Raw genomic sequence first — 25,817 nt, forward strand, 5'->3', positions numbered from 1 at the left:
TTGTTTTCTCTCATATGTGAAAGGTTAAGAGGAAAAAGAAAAAGAAAGGTGAGGGGATCTCAGGAAAACTGAAGAGGTATTAGTAGAGGAAAGGAACCGGGGGAAAAGAGGAGGGGAGAGAAAGATGGACTCTGCAAGGCTTACAGTGAAGGAAAAATAGAGTGAAGAACATCAGGTTTGGCATATTCTTTGTCTTTGTTTCTTGATGTGGTAAAAGTTCAACTTCAGATTTTTACCTTATAAGATTAAAATCAAGTCTGGCCATGTCAGCATTATCTTCTGGGATATTACAAGCCAGGATTCCTAATTTAACAAAGTTAAAGAAAGATTAAGTTCAGAAAACAAGAAGGTACTTAATTTAATGAAGTCCCATCAATCAAGTTAAATCCTCTAATGCTCTTAATTATATAAATACAAAATGCAGTTTAAGAGTTGTTGAGCAAAAAATAATAGTGAGTATATTTAAAAATCTCTTGGATCAGTACCTAATATACCGTTCTTGAGTAAAAAATGTAAAAATTGCAAAACAAATTTTATACCAATAGTGTCAAATCCATCACAGTCCAGGTGTTCCCTAAGTCAACGGCTTTTCTGATGATCATTAGCCTTCCAGTTTTTGTTTGCCCAATTTTACTGCAACTGACAAGGTAGCAATATACTATTTATTACCATTTTTGTTTATTTGCAATTAACTGTGTCAGGCAAATGAATAAAGCACTCCAAGAAATATCCTTTAAAAATCAGGTATTTTGGGGGCTGGGGTTGTAGCTCAGTGGTACAGCATTTGCCTAGCATGTGTGAAGCACTGGGTTCTATCCTCAACACCCGATAAGAATAAATAAATAAAATAAAGATCCATCTACAACTAAAAAAATATTTTTTAAAAAAAATCAGGTATCTTCTGATTTTAAAAGTCTATACTTTGTACTATAAAAACTAAATATTTTCAGTAACTCCAATAGGAAATACAACACTCTAAATTAGTAGTTACTAAGACAAGAGTAAGAGCAAGCAAAAGTAAACAATCTGAATTAATCATGTAATAAGGTAAGGCAGATTTTAAACAGGTTCTAATGCAGTATGAAATTTGACAGTTGATGTGACAAAACCAATATAACCTAACAAGCAGTAATTTTTTTTCAGCTTATGACTTGCTTTCTTTCTCCTTTGTTCTATAAAGTTTTAAAATATTCTTGTAAACCATTGATTGTTTTAAACTGAAAATATCACTTACCTGCATGGACTGCAGGATGCAAGGTTTTCACACGCCCCCCTAACATTTCAGGAAATCCAGTTATCTCAGAGACATCTCTGAAACACATAAACAGAATATTAGGACTATTTCTGAACTGTCAATAATCCAAACAGCTCCCATGAAGTCTATTGTTCTCATTTCAAGAGATTTTTTTCACAGCCTGAATTGAACAAAAAAAATTATTCCAGTGTCCTAAGTTTCTCACAATATTCGACTTCTTATTTTTTGGTACCAAAGATTGATTCCAGAGGTGCTTAACCACTGAGCTATATTCCTAGTTCTCCCCGAACTTTTTAAAATTTTTAGACAGGGTCTCACTAATCTACTTAGGGTTTTGCTAAATTGCTGAGCCTGGCTTTGAACCTCTGATTCTCCTGCCTCAAACTCTGGAGTCACTGGGATTCCAGGATTGCACCACCTTGGCCAGGTACATTTCATTTCTTACATAAAATTCTATTAACTTTCCAAATAAATGTTATTCTATTTTCTAACTGAAGTATGTTTGGGGAAAACCAGTATACTAAAGCACTAATTTTACATTTTTTTCAGGAATCCAGAAATTGAATCATAAACCATACTTATTAAATATTAAGAAATAGATGCAACCTGAGAAGCAATTTGGCAGTATCTAATAAGAAGCATTAAAAATATTCTTATCTCAGAAATTAACCAAGTAGAAATAAGAATTGAGTTTTATGATTAAAAAAGCATAAAAGTGGCATATCAAACAAGTGGAAAAAGAAACCTGTTCTGAAAAGTGAGGTAAGGCCTGACGTGGCAAGACATGCCCAAAATCCCAGCTACTCTGGAAACTGACACAAGAGGATCGCAAAGTCAAGGCCAGCCTCAGCAACTTATAGAGTTTCTCAGCAACTTAGTGAGACCCTATCTCAAAAAAAAAATTAAAATATGATAGGACTGGAATGAAGCTCAGGAATAGTGTACCTCTGGGTTCAACTCCTCATACCATAAAAAAGGGGGAAAAGAAGCAGTGTGGGTGTGATACAAAACATCATTAAATACTATGTAAATGTTAAAACTACATAGAAAAATGATAACAGAGATCACAAAATATAAAGGGCAATTTTAAAATATTAAGCCACATCAGTCAAGCTGACCTCCAGAAAGCTAAACACATAAACATTCTCTGGCAAAATTATAAGTTGTAATGATGTGGGAAAAGGCCCATAATATATATGAGCAAGGGGAAAAAAAAGCAAGAAGCAAAACTGTATCTTCTGTGTAAGCTATGAAGTAAAGTAAATGCTTATAAAAACACTGGAAGAAAGACATTAACATGTTGAGAATTATAAGCCCTTTTACTATCTTCTTTATAGATTTCCACACTTTAAAAAATTTTCTGCAATCAGCATATATGGCATTTGTAGGAAGAAAATAATAAAATTTTAGAACAGCAAATTCTGAAAATAGGATACAGATTTCCTGAGTACACTACACAGGAATAAATTTAGTAAATAAAATTCAGTTCTTCCAACTAAAGATTATCACTTAAAACAGAGATAGCAGATTTATTCCTAGAAATAAACATGTGGGGTTAAAAAGCTTGTTATTCCTTTGTACTCAAGAATTTGTCTGTAACACATGTAGTCTTCTCTATTTACTATTGTATACTCTGAAACCTCACCAGTTGACCACACAAGACAATAGTTACCTTTTTGGGAAAGATCCTGGCCTCTTTGCGTGCTACATAAACACTCTACCACTGACTTACATACCCAACCCCGTACAGATTTCTGTGTAACTCAGTTTTCTTAATTGCCTAATAGCGACAATATCACCCATAGCAAAAATGTTACTGGGAGGACTATATGAGTTAATATACATAAAACACCCCTCAGGTAGGGCATGGTGGGACATTCCTGTAATCCCAGTGGCTTGGAGGCAGAGGAAGGAGGACTACAAATTCAAAGCCAGCCTCAGCAATTTAGAGAGGCCCTAAGCAACTAAGTGAGACTCTAGAGCCCAAAATAAAAAAAAAATAAAAAGGGTTGGGGATATGGCTGGGTAGCTAAGCACCCCTGGGTTCAATTCCTGGTACCAAAAAAACAAACAACAAAACATACCCCTCTCACTTGTCTTACTCCATTCAGTGAAGTTTATTGTGCTGGGCTCTATAAAAACCATTCATGGAGAACATTCTCACCCTTTAACAGGATAGAAACATATCGATCTTCTCAATTTAAAAAAAAAGAAAAGCTATCATCATAATGGGGGTAAGTGAGGAGTAGGTAGAGACAGAAATAACAATAACACTGGAAAGTTGATGACTATTTAAACTCGATAGCACACACATAAGAGGTTATTATTATTTTACACCTTATATTCATTATGCCTAGAATGTTTCCAAAACACAAGGTTTGAAGGAGAAAAAGGTGGGGGCAGATGAGAACTGACCCCAACTCAGCCCAATGGAAAGAAGATATATGGACTTCATAGTCTCATCCTGCTGCTCTTCAGAAAAATAGACCTGCCAGCTTTCTGTGATTCTCACATACCTCACATAAGAGAGGAAATGCTTATAAAAACACTGGAAGGAATACATCAACATGTTGAGAATCAGAAGCCACTTTTACTACCTCAGTGTTAAGATGTAAAAAGGATTTGAGAAGCTCCAGGGTGCAGAGGTACACATCTGTAACCCCAGTTACTTGGGAAGCTGAGGCAGGGTGATTCCAAATTTGAGGCCAGCCTGGGAAACTTAGTGAGACTCTGTCTCAAAATTTCTTTTGTAAAAAGTGTGTGTGGTGGGGTAGGAGGTAGTAGGGAGCTGGGAAAGTAGCTCAGTGGTAGAACACCCTTGATTCAATTCTCAGTACTGGAAAAGGACAAAAAAAATTTTAGAGAAAGCATTTATTTAATAAAGCTTTCTCTTGGCATCTGAATTTGTACATCTAGGGAGGCTCTGCTCATGCACCACAGAATTACATGAAGAAAAATGTGGATAATCCACATCGACATGGTCTGGAGGGCCAGAAGTGAACTTTTCACACAGCAACAAAGGCAATTTCATCCCTTTTCTAAAATCTCTCTGAGGTTGATATGGCCTTCCTCTGAACTCTCACTACAGTTTATTATATCTGTCCTTTATCATTTTCCGCCTTTCAGTGGCCTTCCCTCCTCTCCAGCCATAATGCAAGTTTCTTGAGGTCTGGAATGGCCTTCTGCTTTATCTTCTGGACATCTCCTTCCACTGCATAGTAAGGTAATAAATGAGCCAATGAATGACTTGTTCTTTCTTTCATTCTGTTAGGGGAGGTGCCAAGGGGAAGTAAATGTGATTCTTCAAAATGTAAACAGCTTTATTAAACAGTTAATCACGTGAACAGACGGAATTATAACTTTTGAGTTCATCGTGCATAATAGATGACCCACCTAAATTAATCTGGGGTTCTGAAACTACCTGGGTTCCAATCATACACCTTACTTGACTCTAGATCTATTAAGTTACTAAACTTTTGAGGCTCATTTTCCTCTTTCATGAAGTGGGTGAGGACTGCTCCAACCTTGCAGCGTTACTCAGTATAAGGAGTTTTATTCAGGGTTCCTGGATTACATTCTTTTCTGGATGGATCACTTTCTGCCTGGACTTACCTTAAAAACTAAATTGTGCCTTACCTGATTGCCAGGCCAGCATCTCTGAGAGCTTTTGCAGTTCCTCCGGAAGCAACCAGATTCAAACCAAGAGACGTTAGGTTTCTGGCAAATTCCACAAGGCCAGTTTTGTCAGAGACACTGAACAAGGCTGAAAGAGAAGGCATTTTTTGCTCACTATTTGCAGTATGTTACATCGCTTCTCCAAGGCCTGGGGGAGGAAACTCATGCGTGACAAGGCCAGCGTCTGGGCCTACGACAGGCAGGCCCTGCCCCGAAGCCACCTGGGTCGCAAGCTGGCGAGCCCGGAGAAGGAGACGCTGCGCGGGGACAAGCGGGCTCCGGGCACTGATCGAAGCCCACAGAGGGGTCCGCAGCCCTGCCCAGCCCGGCCGGCGGTGGCCGCCCGGCCACAGTCATGGTGGGACACCGAGCTGCAAAGCAAGCTCGCAGATAGCGCGGCTCCGCAAGGGCCTCACCGAGCTGGCCAGGAGCCATGGCTGCAGCACCTAGTCCGGGAGAGCGTGGCGGCTGCGGGGACACCACGTTCGAAGGAGGAGGCGCCACCGGGACTGTCCGGTGCAGGAAGCGGGAGGGCGGGAGGGACACAGTCCTGTCACATGACATAAGCCCCGCCCGGGTCCCGCCAAACCTCGGAAGTGCAATTGGAGCCTCGGGCTGAGACCCGAGCAGGGTGGGGCTCCGGGTGGCGCTTCAAGATCCGGAATTTGAACTGGAAGGGTTCCCGCCTCGGATTCCAAAATAACCGGCCTGCGACAGGATCTGCCAGTGTCCCGGAGAATGCGGCCACTCCACAGCCTCTGGAGCAAACTCCTGGTGCCCACGGTAGCCTGTCTCTGGAGGCTGGAACGTGGATTGAAGTGACAACGCACGATGCTGAACACAAGTAAAGGAACCTCAAGGGACAGTTCTTAAGAGTGGAAAAGTTCCAAAGGATTTTGGCAATCATCTAGCAACGCTCCTGTTTCAATAGGTTTGAAAAATGAAATCGAGGTCTACTTATTAAGTGACTGACTGGAGAGTGCCCAGATCAGAGCCCAGAAGAAGTGAAACGGACATCCATTTGAGTTGGCTTATTTCACTTATAAAAATTGCCCGAAATCTGCATAAATAAAGATGCTATGTTTCTTGCAAATCTGTAAGTGTTGTTTTGCCCCAAGCCTAGAGGAGAGGAATGATACTGGTTAAATGGGGAGGGAAAAGACCTTAATTCATTTAAAACAGGAAAAGCAAAATTGAACACATTTGGTTTCTGTTTTTTGTTTTCTTTTTGAAATAACACATTTGCTTAAAATAAATACACAAGATAGGCTGTCCACACAAGCCTATTTTAGTATTCTTTAGAATTGTATTAAAAATAGTAACATGCCCTTTTGGGGAGTGGGGAAAAGTGTACTGGCGATTGAATCCAGGGAGATTTACCTCTGAGCAACATACCCAGCCCCCACTCTTTTTTCTTTTCTGTCCAGGTTAGCCTGGAATTTGCCATCCTGATTCTTCAAAATATAAACTATAATTTATTATATCTGTCCTTTTCACTTTCTGCCTTTCCTCCTACCTCCACCTCCCCAATCATTGGGATTACAAATGCATGACACTTCACCTGGAGCCTTTTATTCTTAGCCCTGAGGCTCACATTAGATGGAAAGGAGTCTATTTCTTTCCATTATTTCTCTTCCTCTAATGCTTCTGGCTGCTGCTTTTAATTCCCAAAATAAATACTTATTAGCTAGAATAAAGGTTTATTTATTTATTTAGCACTGGGGATTGAACTCAGGGACTTTTTACCACTGACCCATATCCCCTTCCCCAGTCCTTTATTTCATTTTTTAAATTTCTGAGGCTGGCCATGAATTTGTGATCCTCTTGCCTGAGCTTCCTAAGTCCCTGGGATTACATGTCTGCCTCATCATACCCAGCAAGAATTCTATTTTTGACCTCTAAATTTGTTTGACTCCTTATTCTGGATTTTCCAAACATTTCAAAGAGAAATGTTTTAAGATTACTGCAGTACCTTCAGAGTGTCTCAGAGTGTGGTATTTTTCCCCTTTCTTTTTGGTTTTTGTGTGCCAACTTTGAAATTTAAAAGTTGAGATTTGTCACCAAGGAATAGAACTATAGACAAATATTCCTGATGAACTGAGATGCAAAAATACTTAATAAAATATTAGCAGACAGATCGTGTTTGGCAACATATTAAGAAGATTATACACCATGAGCAAATTGGTTTATTCCAGAGGTGCAAGGATTGTTTAATATATGCAAATCAATAAATATAATCCATTAAATAAATAAAATTAAGAACAAAAATCACTTAGTCATCTCAATAGATCAGAGAAGGTCTTTGACAAAATACAGTACCCATTTATTATAAATAACACTGAAAAAAGTAGGGATAGAAGGAACCTATCTCAACATCATAAAAGCTATAAATAAAAATCCAAAACCAAACTCAGGGTAAATGAGGAAAAACTGAAAGCATTTTCTTTAAAATCTGGGACAAAAAAAGGACAGCCACTCTCACCACTCCTGTTTAATAATATAGTACTAGAAATACTAGCCAGTGCAATTAGGTAAGAGAAGGAAATAAAAGGGATAGAAATAGGAAGGAAAGAAGTCAAATTATCATTATTTACAGATGATATGATCCTATACCTAGAAGATCCAAAGAACTCCACTAAAAGACTACTAGAGCTAATATACAAATTTGGCAAAATAGCAGGTTACAAAATCAACATAAAAAATTAATAACTTCCCTATATACCAACAATGAATCTGCTGAGAAAAATATCATGAAAACAATTCCATTCCATTCACAGTAGCCTGGGGGAGGCAGGGGAACAACTAGAAATAAATCTAACTGAGGAGTTGAGAGACCTCTACAATGAAAAATATAGAACAAGAAGAAAGAAATTGAAGAAGCCCTCAGAAGATGGAAAGATCTCCCATGTTCATGGATAAGCAGAGTTAATATTGCTAAAATGGCCACACTACCAAAAGCAATACACAGACTCAATACAATTCCCATCAAAATACCCATGACTCTCTTCACAGAACAAGAAAAAAAGAGTCCTATATTCATTTGGAAGAATAAAAGGCCCATAATAGCCAAAGCAATTCTATGCCAAAAAAGCAATGCTGGACATCACAGTAGCTGACTTTAAATTATACTACAGAGTTACAGTAACAAAAACTGCATGGTAGTGGCATAAAAACAAGATACATATACCAGTGGTACAGGGTAGAAGACACAGATACAAACCCACACAGATATAGTCACTGATCCTTGACAAAAGTGCCAAAAGCATACACTGGAGAAAAGACAGCCATTTAATAAATGGTGCTGGGACAACTGGTTATCCATATGTAGAAGAATGAAACTAGACCTTTAGCTCTCACCTTGCACAAAAATCAACTCAAAATCGATCAGACATAGGAATTAGATCAGAAACTATACAACTCCTAGAAGAAAATATAGGGTCAACATTCTAGCATATAGGCACAGGAAATGACTTTCTCAATAGAACTCCTAAAGCTTGGGAAATAATGCCAAGAGTAGTAAATGGGATGACATCAAATTAAAAAGCTTATGCATAGCAAAGGAAACAAGAATGTGAAGGGAAACCAACAGAATGGAAGAAAATCTTTGTTAGCCTATTCTACTGACAGAGGATTAAGTTACAGAATATATAAAGAACTCAAAAAACTTTACACCAAAAAAAATCAAATAACCCAATTAATAAGTGGGCAAATGAATTAAACAGACACTTCTCAAAAGAAGAAATACAAATGGCCAACAAAGATATTAAAAAATGTTCAACATCATTAGCAATTAGGGAAATCCAAACCAAAACTATACTGAGATTTCATCTCACACCAGTCAGAATGGCAGTCATCAACAATACAAACAATAAAAATGCTGGAGAGGATGTGGAGAAAAAGGAACACTTTTACACTCTTGGTGGCATGTTAGATTGTACAACCAATATGAAAATCAGTATGGAGTTTCCTTAAAAAGTTAGGCATGGAACCACTGTATCACCCAGCTGTACCACTCCTCAGTATTTATCCTGAAGAACTGACGTCATCATGCTACAGTGATGTATGCATAACCAAGTTAATAGCAGCACAATTCACAATAGTCAATATAAATTACTAATATCAGAATTAAAGGGAAATAAAACTATATAGGTCCTACAGACATAAAAGAGAATAGAGAGATATTTTAAACAATTTTATACAGATAAATTTGACAAACTATGCAAAATAATTTTTAATAAAACCCAAGTTATCTAGTTGATCAAAGGAAAATCATAAAATCGGAATCACTGTTGAACATATTAAATCTATAATTTATCCCCAAAGAAAATTTCAAGTCTGATGTCTTTCAGAAAGGTAATTTCATCAAAATATTTAAGAAATAAATAATTATCAGTCCTACCCAATTTCTTTTAAGGAATAAAGAGAACAATTTTTTTCCTAGCTCATTTTGAAGCTATCATAACCCTGACACAAAAATATGACAAAGACATTCCAAGAAGAGAAAATTATAAGACTTATGAACATATGTACAAAAATTAAAACAAAGTATTAGATAGTTAAATCCACAGAATAAATACAAAGAATAATATATTATGACCAAATTTGGCTTTTTTTCAGAAGTAAAAATTGGTTTAAACTTTGAAAGTTAATCAGTATTATTCATCTTATCAACATAATAAAGGTGAAAACCATAGGACCATCTCAACAAATACAAAAAGACCTCCAATTAAGTTAGCCACTAGTTCATAAGAAAACTCAGCAAATTGGGGATAGGAGAAAACTTTTTTATTTTTATTTTTTTTTATTTTTTAGTAGATGGACACAATTTCCTTTATTTGATTTATTTATTTTTATGTGGTGCTGAGGATGGAACCCAGTGCTTCATGCATGCGAGGCTTTTCTTTTGTAGCTTCACCACTGAGTTAAGACTCCAGCCCCAGAAGAGGACTTCTTTAAGATGATAAAGGTTATATATAAAAATTCTAGGGCCGAAGGTGAGCAATGCTGGTGCGGATTGGAGAGCTACCTGACCTAGAGTGGTTGTTTCAATGGAAGGAACTGATAATTTCAAGACACCAAGCAAATTATCTGAAAAAAGGAAATCTGTGTTATGTTCAACTCCATATATAACTATCCTTGCCTCTCCATTTATGCAGAAGCTTGACTTTGGGACTGGGGTAAATGTTTACCTAATGAAAAGATTTCCAAGAGGTTTGTCTCATTCTCTTTGGGCTGTGAAAAAGATTAATCCCATCTGCAGTGATGATTATCGGAGTATATACCAAAAGAGACTGATTGATGAAGCTAAGATTTTGAAAAGCCTTCATCATCCAAACATTGTAGGTTATCATGCTTTTACTGAAGCCAGTGATGGCAGTCTGTGCCTTGCTATGGAGTATGGAGGTGAAAAGTCTCTAAATGATTTAACAGAGGAACAAAATAAAGACAGCCAGGATGCCTTTCCAGCAGCTGTAATTTTGAAGGTTGCTTTGAACATGGCAAGAGGGCTAAAGAATTTGCACCAAGAAAAGAAACTGCTTCATGGAGATATAAAGTCCTCAAATGTTGTAATTAAAGGTGATTTTTAAACAATTAAAATCTGTGATGTAGGAGTCTCTCTACCATTGGATGAAAATATGACTGTGACTGATCCTGAGGCCTGTTACATTGGTACTGAGCCATGAAAGCCCAAGGAAGCTTTGGAGGAAAATGGTATTATTACTGATAAGGCAGACATATTTGCATATGGCCTTACTCTGTGGGAAATGATGACTTTATCTATTCCACACTTTAATTTTTATGATGATGATGATGATGAAGATTAAGCTTTTGATGAAGGTGACTTCAATGATGAGGCATATTATACAGCTTTGGGAACCAGGCTACCTATTAATATGGAAGAACTGGATGAATCCTTCCAGAAAGTAATTGAACTATTCTCTGTATGCACTAATGAAGATCCTAAAGATCGTTCCTCTGCTGCACACATTGTTGAAGCTTTAGAACTAGATGGCCAGTGACCATGTTCATGACCACCTCACCATGTGTGGTTTGTGTCTATAACTGTTCTGTTTATTTGGATACATTTATATAGTCACTATGATGATCTACACAGTTACTAGTCTCTGAAAGAGGCCTATTGTAGGACCATAGTACTGTTAACATTTGAATTACTTCTTAAGGCTATTTTTTTGCATGATAAGCACTCAGTATTATACTGGATTTTCTGTGAAGTTTAAAAAACTAGCTCTGCAGTTCCTTAAATGTTGCTTATATAGAGCTAAAACACTAGCAATAAATGTTGTAAACTGTCTAATATTAATTTGAATTGGATGACCATAACTTTTACTAATGATCATTGTTACATATTTTCTTTTTATGAATCTATTAAAATTAGCACTTTATACAGTGCAAAAGCCTGCATTTGCTTCTAGTTTTTTGGCTGATGTACTTATTAAGTGGTCACTAGAACTTGAAGAAAAAAAATGACTCAATAGAAAACTCCTTGGGTAGTTTGATTCCTTGGCTTGTCTTGCTGTCTTGGATCTCCCCAGTCTTAGTTGTTTACTTTAATTTACTTAATGTATTTTCTGTACTGATCCCTTTTTTAGTTTTTATTTATTAATCAAGATTGTATAAAAATAATAGAACTCAAGTAGGGCAATACAAAATAAAGGATAGTTTTCATACTGAAAAAAAAATAAAAATAAAAATTCTACTGTTACATATCTAATGATTAAATGTCAAGTGCTTTCTCTGAGTTCAGAAATAATTCAAGTATATTTAATTACACTATTAATCATTGCCTCTGTAGGTTCTTGTGAGTGTAAGAAGGCAATAACAACAACAAAAATTGTAAGGTATAAGTAATGGAAAGAAGGATCTAAAGCTGTCATTCTGGATGACATGCTCTAAACATAAAAAAACTCAAAATAATATATACACAATTAGCATTAGTAAATTCACTTAGATCACTGAATATAAAACCTAAGGTATATATGTATTTGCAAAAAGAATTAATAAATAAAATAATATTTAAGCAATTAATTTCATTGGAAAACATCATGTTTCTAGAAAAAATCTGAGGAAAGACATGCAAGATCACAAAACTGAAAACTACAGAATATTTCAGGGAAAATTAAAGATCTAAATAGAAGACTAGATATAGCATGCTCATGGATTTGCAGATTCAATATTGTAAAAATGCCAATTCTCTCTAAATTAACTTATTAATTCCATGCAATCTCAGCCAAGATCTCATTGTGTTTTTCTGTGGCAATTTATTAGGGGCATCTAAAATTTATAAGGGGATGCAAATGGCCTATAATAGTCAAGAAATCAAGAAAAAGACATTGTTGGAGAATTTACTACCATCATATAATAACATTTAACATAAAGTGATATTGGCCAAATTATATTGTGTGGATGAACTAATACGTAACAACAAATTCCACCATTATGTACAATTATAATGCACCAATAAAAAATGTGCTGGGAGAGCTAGATGTAGTGTCACATGCCTGTAATCCCAGGGTCTTGGGAAGCTGAGACAGGAGAATCGTGAGTTCAAATCCAGGCTCAGCAAATAGTGAGGTGATTATCAACTCAGTAAGACCCTGTCTCTAAATAAAATAGGGCTGGAGATGTGGCTCAGTGGTTGATTGCTCCTGAGTTCAATCTCTGATACCAAAAAAAAAAAAATGTGGAGGAAAAAAATTTTAATTTGATTTTTAAAAATTCTTACTATAAAGCTACACTATTTAAGACAGAGGGGTATTTATGTGATAATATATAAATAGACCAGTAGAAGAGAAGGGCCTAGAAATAGGCCACACATATATAGTAACCTGATGCATAACAAAGATGCCATTGCAATTTTGTGGTGATAAGATTTCTTTTTTTTCTCAATAAATTGTGCTGAGGAGCAATTGGAAATTCATATGACAGAAACAGACTTTAACTCTACTGTCTTGATCCATCTTTTACTGCTATAACAGAATGCCAAATATTGGGTAATTAATAAAGAAAATAAATTTATTTCATTCACAGTTCTGGAGGCTTGGAAGTCCAAAATCAAGGGGATGCATCTGGTAAGGCTCTTCTTGATGCATTATAACAGCGCAGAAAGACCCACATAGTGGGAGAGTGTGCACAGGAGAGAGAGAGAGAGAGAGAGAGAGAGAGAGAGAGAGAGAGAGAGAGAGAGAAACTTGCTTTTACTAGAAACCCTCTCGCAAATGATGGCATTATTCCATTCATGGGAGCAAAGCCTATTTCACACCATTTACAAAAGTTAATTCCAATAGGATTGTAGGCCTAAATGTGAAAAAAATAACAGTAATATTCTACAAGAGGGGTTGTAGATAGTAAACATTTTCAGCTTTGTGGGCCCTAGGGTCTCCAACTGCAACTACTTGGCTCTGATTTTAGTAAAAAGACCCCTAAGAATATGAATCATAAAAGAAAATATTAATAACGTTCTGAAGTTTTGTTTATCAAAAGACATTATTAAGAGAATGGAACAGCAAGACAAAATCTAGTAAAAGATTTGCTATATGTATCAGTAGGGATATGTACACATATCATATATGTTGCATATCTGTGATACCTAAAGAATGCTTAAAAATCAATAAGGAAAAGGCAAGTAAATCAACAAACAAAATGAGCAAAAAATTTGAGTTGGCATTTTACAAAAGAGAATATCAATATCGACATATGTCATGAAAAGATGTTCCACGTGATTATTTATCAGTAAACTACAAATAAGAATAAACCATAAAGAGGTATCAATATAAGCCCAACATAATGGCTAGCTAAAATGAAAAACACTAACAATATGAAGTGTGGAAAGGCCATGGAGCAGCTAGAATAGGAAGTTTTATATAATACAAATGAGAGTGTAAATTTGTACAACCAGTTTGAACTGCTGAGGTCTACTAAAACTTCCACTATGATCTAGAAATTCTAATACTAGGTATATAAGAGAGGGGTATAGATATGTAAAGCAAAAGGAATGTGTAGGACCATTCACAGCAGTTTTCTTTATGATAGCCATAAACTGGAAATAACTCAGATGTCTATCAACAGCAGAATTGATAAACTGCGGTACACTTATACAATGAAATACCATACAGCAATAAGAATTTTTTAACACTGATGAGTATACAAGACATGATACCAGAGAAAAGACAAGACATGAAATTGGAAAAAGCAGTATGGGTTCATCTCTACAAAATTCATGGTCAGAAATAATAATCTATGGTGATTAAAGTAAAAATAGTGATTACTTATGGTGTAGGCACAATGAAGCATTCTGGGTAGCAGAAATATTTTGTATCTTCGTGGTTACATGAGTAATACATATGTAAAACTTATTATAATTTGATAATTTATCATTTGTGCATGTTTTGTCTATCTTAATTTGCAACCAAAATTTTAAAAGTCAAAAACTTTACACAAACATATTTTCATTGAAAGATTCAAATAATACCAAAATACTGACAGTAAGACATTAATCTTGCCATTATTTCCTACTCTTTCTCACTGTTCTCCCTAGAGACTACAATTGTGAGCATAAGTCCTAATTATCTATGTGAATGTAATATAAGAAATTCATTTTTGCAAGCTGGGATTTTGGCTCAGTGGCAGAGCACTGGCCCGCAAGTATGAGGCACTGGGTTCGATCCTCAGCATCACATGAAAATAAATAAATAAAATAAAGATATTGTGTTCATCTACAACTAAAAAATTATTAAAAACATTTTTTTGCTTATAATTTAGTCTTACTTTTCAAAATACGTCTCCCAGCTCTTTGTATGTTTAGTGCACATCATCCTCAATTTTAAAAAGCTGCATAATGTTCCAAACTATAAAAGTCATATAATTTAATCATCTTGTTACTAATTGAAACTTCAATTATTTCTAATTTTTCACTATTTGAAACAATACTTCAAGAAGCATATGTCAATATTCTGAGAGCACACTACAATATATTGATTTGCACTATGCACAATTAATTTCTGTAGGCTAAAATTGTGGAAATAATATTGTTAACTGAAGGAAAATTATAGTGCAAAAATTTAGGTACATTTTGCCAAATTGTCTTGAAGTAGATATTACAGGTTATATTCTAATCAACTGTCCATAAAAATATCTAATTTCTCACATGTTTATAACTGAATGTATCAATCTTTTAAAATTTTGCCAGTAAGGGCAAAACAAACAAAAAACCCCTGAAACTCATTGTTGTTTTAAGTTATATTTCTATGCATCATTTACATTTCTTGTGAAAGTGACTATATTTTTTGCCCCATGCTTTTACTAGTCTTCCTATTTTAATTGATTATTTTGGACTTTATTATGAATAATAAATATATTTTAATAAATATAGAAAATATTTTCTCTTAGTTTGCCACTTGTAAATTTTCTTTTTTTTCACATGGCGCTATCTAGGTCTCTCACAATAATATTGAACAAGCTTTAGTGGGAAAACATTTATTCATCATTAGATGTGAGGCTGGTATATGCATATAACACTCATTAAGATAAGAAAATTTCTCTGTAATTCTGTTGAACTAAAATGGTTTGCTTTCTTCTTAAAAATGCTAGTGTCGCCACAGGTGGTGGTAAGTGCCTTTAATCCCAGGAACTCTACAGGCTGAGGCAAGAAGATCACAAGTTTGAGGCCACCCTGGGCAACTTAGCAAGTCGCGCCTCAAGTTTTTAAAAAATAAAAATAAAAAGGGCTGTTGTTTACTGGTACAGTACCCCTGGATTTTCCCCAGTGCTGTAAAAATAAAATAAAACTAATATTATATAACATAAAAATACGAGTGTCCAGTTGCATCAAATATTTTTTGCTCTCCTTAAGATAATTATACTTTCTTTAATTTGAATATAATGATTTACATTAATATATGCTGAATTTCAAATCAGCCTTGGATACCTGAGATAAATCCTACTTATATTTTAAGAATGTATTCTGAGAAGTCAAAAGTCTAATGTTTTCTCTAATATGCAGAAGTTATGGCAAAACAAGAGAATTTAGAAAAGGGGGGGACACCAGAAAATGGAAGGGACATCATTGTAATAGAGAAGAGACGTTGAGGGGGAAGTGGAGAGAGATGGGAAAGGGGAAGAACAGAAGAATGAGGTTGACCAAATTATGCTGTATGCATGTGTGAATGTACCACAGTGAATTCACCTTTGTCTATACCTATAAAATACCAATTTATAAAAACAGCAAACAGAAGGGTGAAAGGCAAATGGAGTAGAGGAGGGGGAATCTGGGTGAGAGGGCAGGGGAGAAAGGAAGGGAAAGAAGAGGTACTGGGGACTGATAGGAAACAAATTATATTCCATGCATGTGTGATCATGTAAATATGAACCCTACTATTATGTATAAGTACAATGTACTAATAAAAAAATTTTAAATCAAGTTAAAAAAATCTGTGTTCATTTTGCTAATACTTAGAATTTCTATATCTGTGTTCATGAATGAGTGTGTTTTCCTTATAAAATTTTAATAGCCAGGCCATGTCAGCACCCACATAAGTGAATCAGCAAGCTTTCTATTTTTGCATATTTTGTGTTAATTAATATAGCCTAGGAATTACTTGTTCCCTACTTTTATAATCATTTGTGTTTGATGACTGGCTATAGTCTGAATGTTTGTGTCTCCCCTGAACCCTCAACACAGTTGAAACTGAATCCCCAGTGCAATGCTATTATGAAGTGGGGCTTTCAGGGAGGTGGTTAAGCCATGAGGGCAAAGCACTCATTAATGTGATAAGTGCTCTTACAAAAGAGGCCTGAGGGTACTTATTTGTCCCTTCCACCACAGGAGGACACAACTAGAAGGAGGCATTAATGAAGCACAGAAACCTTAGCTAAACTCTGAATATTGGTGCTTTGATCTTGGATTTCCCAGGCTCCAGAACTGTGAGCAATAACACTTTTGTTGTTTGTATGTTACACAGTCTAAGACATTTTGTTATGGCAACCTGAATGGACTAAGACAGGGCCCTTTTATAGATTGATTTTTGATAACCTTTTCAAAATATTCCATGTGTTTTACATCATTGTTTGTTATTTTAAAGTGGATATTTCCTGTTGGATCTATTTTCTCAATTTTAATGATTTATATTTTATAAAAAATATTTTAATATATTTTTAAAAATTTACTAGCTTAAACTTCATATTCACCTTGGAGAAGTGGTGCACACCTGGAATCCCAGTAACTCCAGAGGCTGAGGCAGGAGAATTGCAAGTTCAAGGCCAGTCTCAGTAACTTAGTGAGACCCTGTCTCGAAACAAATTTAAAAAACAAGCTGAGGATGTAGCTCAGAGGTGGAGAGTACCCCTGGGTTAAATCCTTATAACCATTAAAAAAAAAAAAAGAAAACTACTCCATACTGTAATTTCTAATGCTGATATTCTTTCTCCCCACCCCCACTACATTCCAGACTTTTAACATTTTGGTTCTTTTCAAAGAGTAAACTTTTCAGCTTTTTTTCTGCAACCCACCCCTCCCCCATTTATTTCTGGGTTTTTCTTTAGTAATACACTTCCTTTCTTTTCCCTTATATTTTTTTGCGTTCCTGGTTAGCCATTTCTTCTGAGTATTGTGGATTTTAATTTGTGTTGTTTTCACCGTCATTCTTGTTGTAGTGGTTCAGTGTACTGGCTCTGGATCACACTATCTAGGTATAAATACCAACTCTGTTATTTATGGACTGTGTGCCCTGGGGCAGCTTATTTAACAAAGCTTTGTTTCAATCTCATCTGTGAAATGAGACGATAATGGAATTAAACTCTCAAGATTATTGTGAAAATAAAAAGACAATTTATGTAGATCACTTAGCATAATTCTGGTTTGCATAGTCATGTCCAACACTTTTTAGGAATTTTCATTTCTAAATAAGAGCATGTCAAATTTCTTTTTAATAAAGTTATTTAAAGAAGTGGCTTCTATCTCTAAGGTTATAATTTTTACTAATTTGTTTATTGATTTCAAAATTTATTACAGTATGATCAAACATGATTTCTTATCTGGGAATTCATTAACAATTTATTTGTGTTTTTAGCAACTAGTTAATGTTTCATGTGTGTTTGAAGAAATTGTGCATTCACTCTTTATTGTGTACAAAGTCCTTTATACTATCATTTCATTATTGTGTTATTCAAAGTCTCTCTACCCTTAATTTTTTTCTCCCTAATCTGTTACTTTCTGAGATATGTATTAAAGTCTTCCAAAATGGCTGTGCATTTTTCTTTTCTACTTACATTTTTACCAGTTTTTACTTAGAAGTTATATTTGTGACTTTTGATGTTATAATGTGAGATTTATGAAGGTTCATTATTAGCAAAGCTTCTTATGGAATGGTATTATTCCCAAATAGGAATTATCTTGTTGAATCCTTTCACATCAAATTCTTTCTTGTCCAGCATGGTTATCATGTTTCTTTTTAGTAGTAGTTGCCTGATTTATTTTTGCATGTTCTTTTATTTTCAACTTCCTTCTTAGATGTGCTTCTAAATAATTTATAATAGATGTTGTTTCACCAAATTTTGGGTTCTTTCTATTGAAGAAATTTCATCCATTTGTTGTATAATTACTGATGATTTGAATTTTTTTCTTGCAAACTGAATGTGTATGTGAGTGTGTATCATGGTTTTAGAACTTCCCTCCTATCTGTTCAACATGGCTTATCCCTGTCATTCTTACGTTGCAATTATGTAGAACAGGAGTTGTCCTCCTGCTCCTTCTTTTAGCAAATAAAATTTTATTAAAACACAGGCATGCCATTCATTTACACCTTATCTATGGCTGCTTTCACACAACAGCAGCGGAGTTGAAGTTGTAACAAAAGACTGTACGGGCTACAAAACCAGTTATTAACTATCTGTCCCTTTACAGAAAAAGTTTACCAATAACTAATCTAGATTTTAATTTTATGTTAATAATTTTAAACATATGCCATATCCAGACAACAAGTTAAATACTTTCTCCACTGATTCTTGAACTTCATATCTAAATACTTTTTAAAAAAATGTTTTTTAGTTGTTGATAGACCTTTGCTTATTTACAAGTGGTGCTGAGAACTGAACTCAGTGCCTCACACATGCTAGGCAAGTGCTCTACCCCTGAGCTACAACTCCAGCCCCTCTTCATACATCTTGAATTCATTATTTATTTTGTCGAAGTTCATCTGACAGTCATCCTTTCAAAGAGAATCTATTGCTGATACATACCTTCTCAATTTTTCATATCAAAAATCAAGTTTTTTGGGGGGCTGGGGTTGTGGCTCAGTGGTAGAGTGCTTGCCTAGCACATGCAAAGCCCTGGATTCCATCGTCAGCACCACATAAAAATAAATATAATAAAGGTATTCTGTCCAACTACAATTAAAAAATAATAATTTTTAAAAATCAAGTTTTTAAGTTTTAATATCACTTTTGATTATTTTCATGGATATAGTATCTGAACTTCTCTGAGGCTAATTACTACATTGGTTATCCAAGAATGTATTTTTACATTCTTGCGGGGATATTGACCAATTTCACTTTACTTGATTTGAAGATATCAAAAAAAAAAAAAAAAAAAGAATCCACGCTAAATATTATTCAATTTGGTTTCTCCTCCTCACGCAAGTTCTTTCTCTTGCCAGCACCTCCCCCAAGTTTTCCTGCTCCCCTCCACCGCTACGGCCCCCCGGAGGTGCGGTCCCCAGGCCCACCGGCCCGCGCCCACCGTCCGCGGCCGCGTGCTCCGCGCCCGTGTGCCCCCCTCCCGGACCCCTGCCCCATGCACCGCACACACTAGTCCACACGCCCCCCAGCCCAGCGGTAGGTGTAGTGCAGTCTGCGCTGGGCCGCAGTGCGGCTGCGCGCGCTGGGCCGCAGTGCGGCTGCGCGCGCTGGGCCGCAGTGCGGCTGCGCGCGCTGGGCCGCAGTGCGGCTGCGCGCGCTGGGCCGCAGTGCGGCTGCGCGCGCTGGGCCGCAGTGCGGCTGCGCGCGCTGGGCCGCAGTGCGGCTGCGCGCGCTGGGCCGCAGTGCGGCTGCGCGCGCTGGGCCGCAGTGCGGCTGCGCGCGCTGGGCCGCAGTGCGGCTGCGCGCGCTGGGCCGCAGTGCGGCTGCGCGCGCTGGGCCGCTCCGGGGCTGGCTGGGCAGCGGCGGGGGCGGGGCCGGGAGCGAGCGGCGGCGGCGGTGACGTGGGGCGTGGCGTGGAGCGGAGCTTGGGGCTACAGCAGCGTGGGGACCTCGAAGTAGAAAGCCCCGGGGACAAGGAAGGAAGGCCAGGCCGCCAAGTCTCCGAGCGGCAGTTCTCCTCGGATCTGGCGGGAGCCTGCCCCAACACCTCGGCTTCAGACGTCCCCCTCCTCACCCCCCAGCCCCAGCCGCTGACGGGAGAAGGCAGCGGGGGGGGGCTGAGGGGCGCCGCCATGCCTCTGCCGCGGTGAAGCGCCCGGCTGTGAGGAGCCGCTTGGTCTCCCCGGTGATGTCCCCCAGGCGGCAGGCGAAAGCGACTTACTGGAGCCCTGGGGTATAGGCCTAGCTTATCCAGCTTCCTTCCTCCTCCTCCACCCCTCCCCCCCTTTCGTCCTCCCCTCCCCGTCTCTTTCCTCCCCCTCCCCCTCCCCCTCCCCTCCCCCCTCCCCCTCCCCCCTCCCCCTCCACCCCTCCCCCCTCCACCCCCCGCCACCCCTCCACCCCTCCCCCCTCCACCCCCTCCCCCCTCCACCCCTCCCCCCTCCCCCCTTCTCCTCCCCTCCCCGTCTCTTCCCTCACCCTTCCCGGCGCCGCCATCTTCCCTCCTTTCCTCTCCCCCACCCCTCCAGCAGCGATGGCAGAGGAACAACAGCAGCCGCCACCACAGCAGCCTGATGCCCATCAGCAGCTTCCCCCCAGCGCCCCCAACTCAGGGGTGGCTCTGCCAGCCCTTGAGCCCGGGCTGCCAGGGACAGAGGCCAACGCGCAGCAACACAAGGTCAAGAACTCCATCTGGTAAGAGGATCCTCCATCTCTGGGGTGAAAAAGCCCAGGCACATATAAATAAATATAGGCCTATCAACAACTGAAAAATATTAAAAAAGAAAAATCTTTCATGTCCCTTTCCAGCCAGTTCCTACCCATCCCAAGCAACCACTGATTTGATGGTTTTGCTATCTAAATCATATTTAGATTGGTTTTGCCACTTCTACAATGTTATAAAAGTAGAATGATACAGGATATCTTTTGTGTCTGGTTTCTTTTATCGAAAAGACCCACTAAGTTGTGTTTGTTAGTAGTTTTTCTTTTTGTAGCTAAATGGTAGTATTGCATTGTGCTGATAAACCATTTATTTATCCATTTAGGTATCTCTAGGCATTAAGATTATTTCATGGATTTGACTATTTTGAACAAAGCTCTATAAATAGTTCTGTGTAATTCTGTTTGTGTTCATTTCTTCTGGGTAAATACTGTGAGTAGAATTTCTAGGTCAAATTGTAGAAGTATGTTTAACTTCCTGAAAAAGTGCCAAAGAATTTTCCAAATATATGAGAGTTCTAGTTGCTCTACAGTCTAACATTTTGTACTCATTGGTGTGTTATATTTAGTTCCATCATAGTAATATTTTGGTACCTCTGTTCTTTTTGATTAATCAAATAGTTTTTGTATTCAGTTTTAATCCTTCTAATGGATTTTTAGTTATACTTGCTTTATTTTCAGGGATTTTGATAGGGATTATAATATATACTCTTATCACAGTGTACTTGGTGTTTATATTATGTCATTATTATAAAATTAAGAATCTAAACAGGTATTGTTCCATTAACTCTTTTATGTTCTTTGTCCTAAAAATACCATAAAGTTTTCAAAAGGATTTTATGATTTTCAATTTAAACAATCACATGCATTTTAAAGATGAAAGGAAATAGTCTTTTATCCTTACTCACATATTTGCTGTTCGTATTTTTCTTTTCTTTGTGTGAATCCAAATTTCATCTCATATCATTTTCCTTCAGTCTAAAATCTTCAGTTGGTATATGTTGCAGTTTACATTTATGGTCTGTGATTCTGAGATGACTTTTGTTTTTCCTCCTCTCCCTTTAAGGGTGTCTGTCATCCTATTACCTTCTAGCCTTCGTTATTTCTGATGAGAAGTAGTGTTTCTTGGTATCATTTTCCCCTTACTGTAAATTGTCTTTTTTCTTTCTGATGAAATTTAGGATTTCTTTTTTTACACAAGTAGTTTAGCATTTTGACAATTGTGCAAATTGGTGAGATTTGCTTTATGGTTCCGCATAGAGATTTTTCAGCAAATTAGATCTGCAAGTTGATGTTTTTCACTGATTTTGGAGAAAGTTTTGACAGTTTATTCACTCCCATCTACTTCTGATACTCCATGTTTTGGACCTTTTAGCTGATGGTCTATTCATGTTTTGCAGTATTTTCTTCTTTCCTACTGAAAACTTTTTATTGAGATGTGTTCAGTTTCACTTATCATATTTTCTGTTCTAGTCCATTGTTAAGCTTACTCAGTGAAATTTTCAAGTATTGTATTTTTTGATTCTAGAATCCCATTTTTAAATAGTTTGCTGTACAGTGAGTTTCTGTTCATTTATTTTGTAACCATATTTTGCTTATAGTGTTTGAATATTTATAACTCTTTTAAAATTCTTTTCTTCTTATGTCAACATTGGTGTCATCTCTGTATGTTTGTATGGCATGCTTTATTCCTAACGGTTATATTTTTATTTCTCCATGTATCTAGTAATTTTTAATTTCATGTTGTAAATGTAGAAAATCTGTTGTAAAGTTTTGCTTTCTGTTAATTTCTGCAGAGTTTAGTTTCTGCTTTGATTAATAGTTTGGTAAATTTATTGTTGAGGCTTTATTTACATAGATAATGGCCAAATTTTCCAACTAATTTTAACTTATTCTAAAATAAAATGAATTTTGGGATAGCTTATTGATAAAATTATTGACTTCTAAAGTGTGAACATTCTTAAAATACTTTACTTTTTTTAAGGTTTAGACTAAGTTCAAAATTTAGAAATCTGTTCACAGCAGCAATTTTTGCTTACAAGTTACAATAATACATATGCATGAGTGCTTTAATTTATTCCATAGAGCACTGTGCTAATGTCAGGGGTTCAGCTGAGTGCCTTTTGGTTTGTTTATTTTTGTTCTGATTCTTGGTCATCAGTTGTTTCCTTTATAAAGGCTGCCTTGCAAAATCAAGCTGTTTATCAGGACTGGAATGAATGTAAGTAGGTTAAGTAAAAGTTTAAATCCGCTACTAGGAAACAAGTTTTTATATTGAGTAGCAGTGTCATTGTGTACATAAAAACTTTTTTATTGCTGCTTTTATGCGTTCAGTATTATAGGTGATAACAGTTTAAGAGCTGAAAGTGTGGTCTTTATTCTTAATTTGAGGCGACATATTATTTGGTGTTGATTCAAGAAACAATGTAACTTCCATTCCGTATGACACAGATTTATAAATACGATACTAGTATTAAGGTGAAGTTAGTAAGGTTAGGGAAGCTGAGCAAGTTGTACAAAAAATATGGAATTGAAGGTGAGCATTGTATTAGTGAGATTTGATTAAATGGACAAAAGGTAGAAACACTAAAGAACCATAAAATATTTGACTGAAACCATGTAGGAGTATTAATCTGCCTTGTGATTACAGTTGGATGTAACCAAGAGTGTTTGAATGGTAAGGCACCAGAGTTCACTCCTTGAATGCAAGGTCTGTGATTCTTGTGCATCTCTGACCCTAGTGCCTATAATCCTCGCTAGATGATGACACTAACATGTGCCATTGTAAGAAAATTAATATTTTTTTTTAGGGTTAGAAACACTGTTTACAATAAACACTTGTGGAACAGATTAGAATAAACATTCCTTTTCAGATTGAAGAATTTGAGATTCTGTTGACAGTGAAGTACTGAAAATGCTCATTTACCTCTTAAATCTGGGAGTAATGGGTTTTTGGAGAAGTATTTTAGGAAGATTACATTATAAGCAGGTGATGTATTATGAAATTGTGTTTTAGGATGATTAAGAGTGACTCTTGCTCAGGAGTTAAATAGATATGTCACAAAAGCCCAATGTAAAAAGTAACTCAGGAGATATAAGAAAAAAAAATAATTATAAGGATGGTGGAGAAAGAAGCAAAGGGGAATCAAAGATGCTGCTAGTTTACAAATCTGGTTGACTTGGATGATTATAGTACTACTTGTGGTGTTAGAAATATTAATAAGGATTGATATTGTCCATAGGCATAGGAGGAATAAATGAAAGTTATTTGATGAATTTGGCTTTAGATATTGTATATTTTAAGTGATGGCAAATTACTAAAAATAAATGCTTTCAGTAGAAATTTGGAGGCTCAGGATCCAAAATGCAGAATTGAATTTAAAACTGGGAATGTGCATTTGGAAATTTATTATCCATAGAGGACAAAATCACAAAACTAAACGAGCCATTCAGGGGTTACAACATAAAATCAGAGCACATAATGAAAGGCAGGTGCTTTCAGTTTTTAAGGTTTTTTTTGGAAACAGAAGTGAAAGTATATAAAAGAGAGACCCAAAGTTTAAATCTGAGGGAGGCCAAGTGGTTCATAAGGTTTGATGTCTTAGTGCAGGGATGGGGGAAATATAGCCCATGGTTCATTGTCTATTTTCATAAATAAAACTTATTGAACACTGCCACTCCTACTTGTTTACATATTGTCTATGGTTGCTTTTGTGGTATAGTAGTAGAATTGAGGAGTTGGTATGGAGAGCAATTGAATTCTGATTGCCTAAAATATTTGCTGTGTGGTCCTTTACAGCAAAAGTTTGCTGACCTCTGCTATAGAAACGTAAGAAATGAAGAACAAGAGCATAGCCTTTATTTTATATATATATAAATATATATATTATATATATATATATAATATTATATATATATATATATATATATATATATATATATATATATATATATATATATATGATGCTTTTGGTAACCGGAAATATTTATCCTGTGGACAAATATCCACTGAGAATGTGCTTTGTGTCTGACACTGGGTTTTGCTGGTATAATCTAGGAAGAGGCTGGGTAGCAGAAAATTAATTAACCAGTATGTAAATGGTCAAAAATGGAAATGGTGAATGTAGAATTTTATTTTATGAATCCAGAAATAAATGATTAGTAATTCAAAGTGTATATAAGGAAGAATTTTTTTTAAATGTAGGAAAAATATGAAAGGAATATTTTTACAGAGTTTCTCTGGAGAGGCAGAGTGTGTTGCCATTATAGGAATTAATGGTCTAAGACTTGAACACAGGGAGTACATGGGCCTCATTACGGGAAATGAATAGAATTGTTTGTGGAATTAAGTTAAGAATAGAGATTGCTCACATAGCTGTTTTTAAATAGCAAATTGTGTTAGGTAATCAGCAAAAATTCACTAAAATGTACTTGATAGTTATACAGAAACTGCTTTATTGGTACTGACTTATGGTCGTAATGGGTATTATAAAAACAAACAAACAAACAAAAACCCTTTGTATGCAGTTTTCACACTGGTATAGCATTGTATCTTTTTTTGTTTAATGTGTAAGTGCAATTGTAATATTTTCACCTTTTTTTCTAACCACCAAACCCAAATATAATTGCCTTGTTCAAGAAGAACAGCAGCAAGAACTTTATGAGCTCACAGAGCAATGAGGTGTACTCTTACTGAAAGGAGGAATATGTTTGATTGCTTTTCTGTCTTCCTTCTAGATAAAAATGGAATATTTTATTTGTGTGACTGGATTTAGGTCTTTCTAATTTATTTGTTTTCTGTTTGTTTCATGTAAGTGTATTTTGTTTGACTATATTTCCATCCTTTTTCTGACATTTG

At 36.5% G+C, this 25,817-nt stretch overlaps 1 pseudogene; it reads left to right on the forward strand.

Moving 5' to 3' along the window:
* The first annotated feature begins 9,978 nt into the window (after positions 1-9,978).
* Positions 9,979-10,950, forward strand: LOC143386533 (lymphokine-activated killer T-cell-originated protein kinase pseudogene; annotated as a pseudogene).
* Positions 10,951-25,817: the final 14,867 nt, after the last annotated feature.

This window comes from Callospermophilus lateralis, unplaced genomic scaffold (assembly GCF_048772815.1).
Source record: "Callospermophilus lateralis isolate mCalLat2 unplaced genomic scaffold, mCalLat2.hap1 Scaffold_116, whole genome shotgun sequence".
Taxonomy (NCBI): Eukaryota; Metazoa; Chordata; class Mammalia; order Rodentia; family Sciuridae; genus Callospermophilus; species Callospermophilus lateralis.